Raw genomic sequence first — 9,332 nt, forward strand, 5'->3', positions numbered from 1 at the left:
CACATCAATACATTGTTCAGATGATTTGTCTCAAGACATTTGACAAGTTTCCGTCCTGAAATCTCGTGTGTTGGACTAATTTTTTACGCACCTCGTCCCAAACCTTCCGTTGCAAATTCTTTATATTTATTTGCTCAATGTCTTCTGGGGTTTTGATTCTTTTACTGTTGTAGATAGGCCAGTGTATAACAAAAAGATTATATATTTCTTCATTGTGTTTGGGCCCCCCCTGGACGAGAGAACATAGGCACGTGCCTAGAATGCCTATGCGTAAATCCGGCCCTGGACATTATTGACAAGAAAATAATTTCATTCTATTAATTATTCATTCTGTCCCAGTTTAATCACCCTCAAACCATCCTGTATAAGTCTTTCTTCTTTCAGACGAACACAATATGAGTTATATTAAAAAATACTGGCTCTTCCCAGCTTTGTAATGGCTGCAAAATTGAGTTTTGGAAACTCCAAAAAGCGCATCCATCCATCATGAAAGTAATCCATACGACTCCAGTGGGTTAACGAATGCCTTCTGAAGCAAAGCCATGTGTTTTGTAAGAAAAAATATCCATATTTAACACTTTATAAACTATTATCACTGCTTCCTGCTGTACACGTTCACGAGAGAGTCGAGTTACAACGACCGATGAAAAGATTCAATTAAATTCAAGTTTATTTGTATAGCACTTTTCATGATACAAATCGTTGCAAAGCAGCTTTACAGAAAATGTTATGACTTTCATAAAAGTGGTTCAGGAAACTTTCAAAATTTTGAACTTACTTCAAACAGGCTCTAGTGTATGGCTCTAATGTACACCGGATTTTCACAGCATGGTGAAAATAAAGTATTTTTTCAGTAAAATGAAATAAATTTTTTTAATTTCTAGTAGCAAATTAAATTTTGGAGAGCACCTCGGACACCCCTCTGGCTCTACCATTAGTAAACAATTAAAATGATTTCCTGCTTGTATCTGTAACCTGTATAGTCTGCTTTTGTTTCGTTTTTCTGTCTGCTCCATGGTGTGCTTTGCCTGAGTTCTGCTCGTTAGTTAGTTTCTAACTGGATTACGCTCACCTGGTTATCTCATTATCTCTGTATATTCAAGCTGTTTATTCTGTATATCCACGGTTCCTCCTGAGAGTTGTCATTAAAGAATGTAATTTTGATATTTATTTTTCTTTGTGCACTTCACTACAGCCACAGTCATAGTATTCAAAATGTAGGCTACTTGAAAGTCAAAGCTGCACATGCTGAAATTAAATGATTTCTTTCAGCATGTGCAGCCTCATGTTTAACATCCGGTCACAGTTTTTCAGCCACAGATACCACAAATATTAACTTGTCAAGAAGCATTCAAACAAAGTGCTACACAGTTATGTGATTCATGTGAGTGAATGTGGGTTTTGTGTCTTCACAGTGTAATGTTATGTTTCATGATACAGCACTCATTCATCAATGCTGACACACCCAGTACTATACTCATATATTACCTTGATTAGACTATTAGCCTACATAACCTAAAGTAGCTGTACATTTTATGCTTTGTATTCATGCTAATTTCAAACCCACATGCTAAATAAAGTTAGCTATGCTATGGCTGCTTGGTTGGGAATAGTTGTATCAATTCATTAAAAATGTTCAGTCTAATGATTCCAGAGTCCAGTTATCTAGTCACGTGATCCAGTCACATGACGACATCCAGTCACGTGATGTTTTTGTTGCACATCGAGGGGTTTATTCAGTACATTTGTTTCCATCGTAGTTTATGCATGTCTTTTTATCATATTATTTTATACTATTTTATCGTATGCCACATCTGTGTGTTCTTAAAGGGGGTCATATGATGTTGCTAATAAGAAAAAAAATTTGGGGGTTTGAGACTTTAGTCTTTGCAACTTTAGGGATCTTATCTATTCACGAACAGCTTGTAACACTCCAAAGAGAAAGGAAAACATGAAATTGCATCATATGACCCCTTTAAGAAGTGACTGGATATATCAGTCGTTTTTAAAGGGGGCATCGGATGCTCATTTTCCACAAGTTGTTATGATTCTTTAGGGTCTTGATGAAATGTCTGCAACATACTTTGGTTAAAATTCATCAATGGTCACATAAAACAACACCCTTTTTACCTTGTCAAAAACACTTATAGTAAACAGCAACCACTACAGTATCTGTGAAGGACCTGCAGAATGTAAGACTTGCATAATTGACACACTACTGTACTGCCCTTGTTTTGCACTCAGATTGTGTGAAGGTATATTCATTAAGTCCCTTAATAGCCTATTTGGGTAAAAAAGTAAAATGTCATTAACATAATATTGCATAATATTCTGGTTTCTGGTATCAGGGTACTATATTTTTGGTCAAAGCAGTTCTGATAATATTTTGTCCATTTCAGAAATGTACCAAAATGTAACTGGTTGCATCAATATTTTTGCTTTCTCTTTGCCCTCAGTTACAGAATAGAGAGACATCTTATAGTAGAACATATTATCCGCAAATTGAAAACACTGAAAACAACACATTCTCACTCTTTGCACACTGATTAATGTTATAGGACAACAAAGAAGTTCCTCTGTTTGAACTGCTTGATATTACTATGATTTCATCATGTGGAAGGAACTCTATAATGCTATACTGTACAGTTCATGTCAGGAGGAACTTTGGCTTTTTCGGTTGTAAAGCTGCATAAAAAAGTCAAATATATGACTAACTCTTCATACTTCCTTAGCAAACATTGCTAATGGACTATTGTTGTTGGTGGGAAAGGAGCTACTATAACAAAATACATACTTTCCCTAAATAGAGGAAGAGAAGCAGTGGAAAGATGTGTGTGAGTGATGTGGCACTTCCTGTCAGACTTCCTCTCTGGCTCATCTGTAGCTGGTCATTAGACCAAATCATAACAGTAACCAGAATCAGTGAATGTTGTAATTTTTGTACATTAAAATGCGTTTGTACCATGACAGCTAAGTACCAGGAGAGCTATAGAAAGCAGAGCAGATGGCTCCTTGTGCTTTTAAATCGCTCTCGCGGTATTTTGATGTCATAAACAGCCAAAACCTGGTTATTTTAGGCCATTTAGAAATCCTGGGCAGAACGTGTCCATGGAAAGTGGCACATCTGCTCACCTTATAATAAACGCTAAAGAAAACAAGTGGGTTTTCAGAAGAGATTAAAGAACCAATAAAGATGGAGCAGCTCTGAGGTGTGCTGGCAGGCTGTTCCACAATCTAAGGCCCATCACCAAAAAAGCTCTATCTCCTCTGCATTTCAACCTTGTGCAAGGAACCATAAGTAGGTTTTGATTACCAGATCTTAAATCTCTGGTAGGGCTATAAGTATGCAGCAATTCCGATAAGTAACGTGCGGCAAGGTTGTGTAAACATTTATATACAAATAAGAGAATTTTAAACTGTATCCTAAAATATACTGGGAGCCAATGAAGAGCTCGCAAAAAAGGGGTGGCGGGATCATACTTGCGACCTTATTTAAGAAATTTGGCTGCAGCATTTTGGGCCAATTGTAAGCGAGCGACCTGTGACTTAGAGATGCCACAAGACAGAGAGTTACAATAGTCCAATCGAGAGGTAATATACACGTAAACAGCTATCTCAAGAGATATTTCACGCAGAAATGTTTTTATTTTAGAATATAAACAGAGCTGAAAAAAGCTGAAAGCATATAACCGAGGAAACATGTTTGACAAGTGAGCCAACTATCGAACAGCAAGAACAGCAAGAACACCAAGGTTCCTAACATACATAACTGACAGGCTATCCAGGGTAGAGTTGTTAAATTCAAAATTGTCAAATGGGATAAAGATTGTATAGCTGAAGAGTCATTTATTTTAATAGGCAGATAGATCTGTGTATCATCTGCATAAACGTGGAAAGATACGCCATGCTTTCTCAGAATCGAACCTAAGGGAAGCATGTAGAGAGAAAAGCAATGGTGCTAGAATAGATCCCTGGGGAAGTCCAGATTCGAGATGAGCAGCAGAAGAGGTAAAGTTGCCAATTCTGATTGAAAAAAATATCACTGTTAAATAATATTTAAACCAATTCAAGACTGAGCCTTTTAGCCCCACAAAAGATTCTAATCTAGACAGAAGCAACTGGTGGTCTAGTGTCAAAGGCAGCAGTCAGGTCTAATAGAATTAAAATCACTGAGTCACCTGTATTGGTAGCAACTATATCATTTAACACTCTCAGCAGAGCTGACTCAGTGCTATGAAAAGGATTGAAACCAGACTGAAAAATTTCTGAGATATGGTTTGTACTTAAAAAAGACTATAGTTGACAGTCTTTTCTAGTACCATAAAAATAAAAGGGACCACAGAAACAGGTCGATATTTATTTAAATCAGACATGTCTAAGGAAGGCTTCTTGAGCAAAGGAGTAACAAGAGGCCAATTTCAGACATGCAGGAACAGAACCAGTTGATTAACAATTGTTCAATAGGGAAAGCAAAGCAGGGCCAAAAGACTCAATTAGCTATTTAAAATACTGAGGGTGTATTACATCATGAGGACAGAAGGATGTAATACACTTCTGAGTAATGACTTTATGTAATTTCAGTGCTTATCTCCATTAATGAGAGTGGAATATTTAATGTAACTGTGTATATCGAAATGAAAACAGAGTTTAAAATAGTTTACTTCATTTACTAAAAGAGTTTGTATGCATGGTCTAGAGTGTCCGTACGGTGCGTATATATTTATGGCAAGTTTATTATTATAAAAAAAAAGATATGTGCATGGAAAATTGTGTACGCATATTTCTATGCCCATTTTGTGCATACGCCACGTTTATAAATGATACACCTCATGATCATGAATTCTTTTTGAAGCACATGCTACATGCCTATGTTTCATGGAAAAAAGTCACTAGGTTGGATCAACATAAGTAAATCATGACAGAAGTTTTAACTGACCTCACTTGACCTACCACTTTAAATCAAAAGCATAAGTAATACTTCATTGTATGAGTAATTCAAAAATGAAGAATTAAACTATAACATAAAGAATCAAGAATTCAACTATAACACTATATTAACTGTAATTGTTCTTCACAAATCTATAGCTACAGAAGGGAAGACCTGGCAAACACCATTGTCCTTTCATGTTTAAGCATGCCTGTAGACACGACCCTTTTCTTTGAAATATTGCCAGGCCTATGAATCTTTCACAAGATATTATCTCATATCAAGTGTGAAGAGATATGATTTCCTAATGACTTTACCCATAATGCATACCTTTATGTGTCCTCTTTCACTGACTGAAGCTAATTACTAATAAATGTCGCTCTTTCACCAAGCCCCATCCTTCACCCACTCATAACCCGTGACTACAATACAAAGCTAAACCACCTTCCCCGGTCTGATGCAACCCTGGGGGAAAGGATGTCCATATTAGGACTTCCACAGCCACTTTAGAGAGAGACAGGCAACACAAGACATCACTGTAATTTTTTTTTATTATCAAAACCTCACATGACTTCCAAGATATGATGCAACATAGCAGATATATTTCTAGACAGCTGTATGGATGGCTGTTACATCTGTTTGCAAAGGCAGGAAACAGTGAAGAAGATATAATAGTAACATTATTCTCACCTGCACCTGCATTCAAAATTCATTGCAAGATAATTTTAAGTATATCAAAATCAAACCAATGAGACTTAAAACCTACTGTTGAGCCTTGAATACAGCAAATGAGAAATTTATTAAAAATCCATATAAATGGAGAGGATATATTATTAGCTCAATCAAATAAACAGAAGTCAATGGAAAGTCCCCATGAGGATGCATGAACAAATGTGTGTGTGGTGGACTCCTGACAATTCCAATGCAGCTTTAACCTAAATCCATTAGCTTGAATGACTCGAGAGAGTACTGCAGTCTTCTCAGTTTAACAGTATTTGAGGATTACTGACAAACAACATCCTCTCAAAGGAGACAGTAAGGACTACCTCTTATTCCATAACTCCACATTCTTATTTCATAATTATGTTTTGAGGGGAAACTAGTAGATAGAAATGTAGAAAAAAATGTTCAAAAAAGCTTACCCAGATATTTTAAACAGCTTCCTTTCAACAGAAGCACTTTCTATTTCTACTGGATATTTCCTTCCTCTGACAGATACTTGCAGACAACAGACCAATCAATGAGACTGTTTAGGAAACCACATTTGTCAGCAGTGTACTCAACTTAACAGGTCACATATGATGGTCTGTTCTCAATGTACAGTATGCAATATGTAAGTAAGGTACTATTTCAATGGTTTATACTCAGTATAATATCATTATAATATCAGTATTATATCTCAGTTTTGTCCTGATCTGACCTATATGCTGTCATGAACGCTACTGCTGGATAGGGGATTCACCCTGCTGCTTTCCCAATAAACAGGTGTGACTTGCAGTCCTTATACTATAAATAAGTATGTGAGCCAGAAAGCTGCGAGTCTAGCCAAAGCCACAATTCGTTGTAACCAGCCATTCAGAACTTCTACTAGCCAAAACAAAATTATCAGGAATAAAACAGATTCCAAGTCACAGCAGAGCTTTAAATATTTATTATTAAATCTGGTTCTGAGTCATTGAATTGAATCATTGAATCAGCTTTACAACAGTCAATCACAGTAGTCAACATTTGAAGTGGATCAAAACCTTTCATCAAAGTTGTCCTAAAACAAAAACAATGCCCGTTCTTTTCTTAGGACAACTTTGATTAACTTTTTTGATCCACTTCAAATGTTGACTATTATAAATACCATTAAAATAAAACCTGATTAGCACTAACAGTTTTATTCTTTATATAAATATACATGTAATCCCAGACAGGAACAGTTTCTGAAATATGTTTTTTCTTAAAATTCGGTTTCACAGAACTTAGCACCAAAATGTTAGTTCTGGGTTGTGTATGACTAATTTTTCGGTGTTTATGGGGAAATTAGATTTTGTTGGCATTAACTACACCTGAAATTGAGGAGGTTTTTGTGTGCGCGCGCCTCAGGAAGACTTTTGCACTGACATTTTTTGAACATTTAAAGGGGCTGTATTATTATTATTATATATTATGTAATATTAGTATTTTTTTTTGCTAATGTAACCTAATTCACAGGCATTGCTCAAACACTTTGAAATGATGTTATATTGTCTTCTCTCTTCAGATAACTTCCATGATGTATTGCCAGTAAACACACTTCATCTCAGTAAAGTGACTTAAGTTGCTGTTTCTTAAATTTAATCTTTTTCCATCAACACTTTGGCTGGGTGGTTTTTACTTTGGACAGCAAGTGGCCTTTAAGTATCACCCTTGTAACTCCCTCACTATGCCTTAGCAATCATCTAGCAACATGGTCTAGCCTTATCCCAACACATAAACATTGTAGCAATGTCAGTGTTGGTCCTTTTGACTTGAGGCAATGTACTACTGAGGTCATTTGTAGAGGCCTATTAGGAGCTCTAGCCAATTTTCTGTACCAGAACATCAAAATATACAGATTTGTTTCACTTGGACCAGTGTACTCATGTTATGGACGGAGCCCAGCGACAATAAAGACCATCATTCAGTTTGTTTGTAGGACATTTTGATAAATAACTGCCCATAACCAAAAAATGAGAACTGCAGTGTCTGAGGTTTACACAGTTCATAATTCATGTAATCCTAATGATTAAAGCATAGTCTTTATACAGTATGCAATGCATGGTTTTGACTTATGATAATACGGGGGGCTAGAGTACCACACGTAGCAAAAGTGTGAGGTGTTTGGAGTGTTTCCTGTCTTTCATAATTCCAGTCTTTGGCACTATCAGATGAAAAGGTTAAACATGAGCCCCAAAATAACAAACAAGATAAGCAAGGTCTTATCAAATTTTATTGACAGAAAGCCCTTCAACAAGATAGGTAGCTAGATAGCAAAGTCAAAATGAAAAAAAAAAAAAAGATTGAAAAGGTTACATTACATAACAAAATACTTTTGAAAAATAATGTATAGAAATACATTCATAATGTATTTTTTTTATGTATATTCATAATGCTTACACAGCTAATGACAGAAATATTCAGCAAACTTCATCTTACAATACAATGACAGCTAAACTTATTACTCATCAATATCATATTATTACACCCAATATGACGTAGGCCCGGTTTCACAGACGGGGCTTAGACTAAGCCAGGAGTAGACCATAGTTCAATTAGGACATTCAAGCAATTTTTATAAACATGCTTAGAAAAAAAACTGGTGTGCATCTTGAGACAAAACAAAGGCACTGATATATTTTAAGATCAGTCAGTGCAAGTTTATTTGTTGAAACAGCTCAGACTTACATTTTAGTCTAGGACTAGGCTTAAGCATTGTCTGTGAAACCGGGGGAAAGTGTAACAGCATCCTTTCTTTTTAAGGAATGATAGTCAGTATACACAAATCAATAGTATGCAATATAAAGAGTACTTTATCATATATAGCTTGGCACACAGCAACAAAACCAATTCGATTAACTCTGGGTATACATACTGTCAAAGTATTTTTTATGCAAGACAGTTTGCTGTCAGAAAAAAAGTTCAATGGCAGTACCCTCAAAAGTACTTATTTGTACTTTATCTATCCCTTATGCTACTAATGCACAGCTTAGGAGCAGACAATGTAAAAAGATGTACATTTGAGTGTACTGTACCCTTTTGATATGTTTTCTTTGGATTAAACTAGTAATGCATTAGATGTGTGTACTCACTGGCACAGCATTTCATTGCATTTTGCTTCCACAGCGGCAACTTAAATACTTGCCCTGGTTGTACAGATACTTTGCTCCGCAAAGCCTTAGACTTTAGAGAGGGTTCACACTGACAAAACAGACATTATTCATTTTTATCACGATTGCAATTTCTGGTGAAAACTTTATGCAAATGAATAGTAATGTGATGCAGTGATTACCAATGTCATGATACAACAGAAAATTACGATCACCTACAAGAAAAGAGACAATCTCCAGCAATTGAAATGCTGTCAGTGTGAACGTGGCTTTAGGCAGTGAAGTGGTGTTGACAGTGTAAACATTATCCAAAGTAAATATAGATCTGTGTGCCATGCTACATTTATATATACAATTTAAGAGCTTAATAAAAAGTATTACAAAATGGTAATACAAGAAAATTAAAAACACATACATGCCACCTTGACATCTGTATAACGAGTGCTTGATAACCAGATTTATGATAAAATTAGCTAAATTTAATCCCGAAAATGTACTTTGTTAAATAAATACATTTTCAAAAATACGCACGCATGTAGATGTAATGCAACATGTAATACAAATCTGGAAGA

This window comes from Sinocyclocheilus grahami, unplaced genomic scaffold (genome assembly GCF_001515645.1).
Source record: "Sinocyclocheilus grahami isolate Dianchi unplaced genomic scaffold, SAMN03320097.WGS_v1.1 scaffold11.1, whole genome shotgun sequence".
NCBI lineage: Eukaryota > Metazoa > Chordata > Actinopteri > Cypriniformes > Cyprinidae > Sinocyclocheilus > Sinocyclocheilus grahami.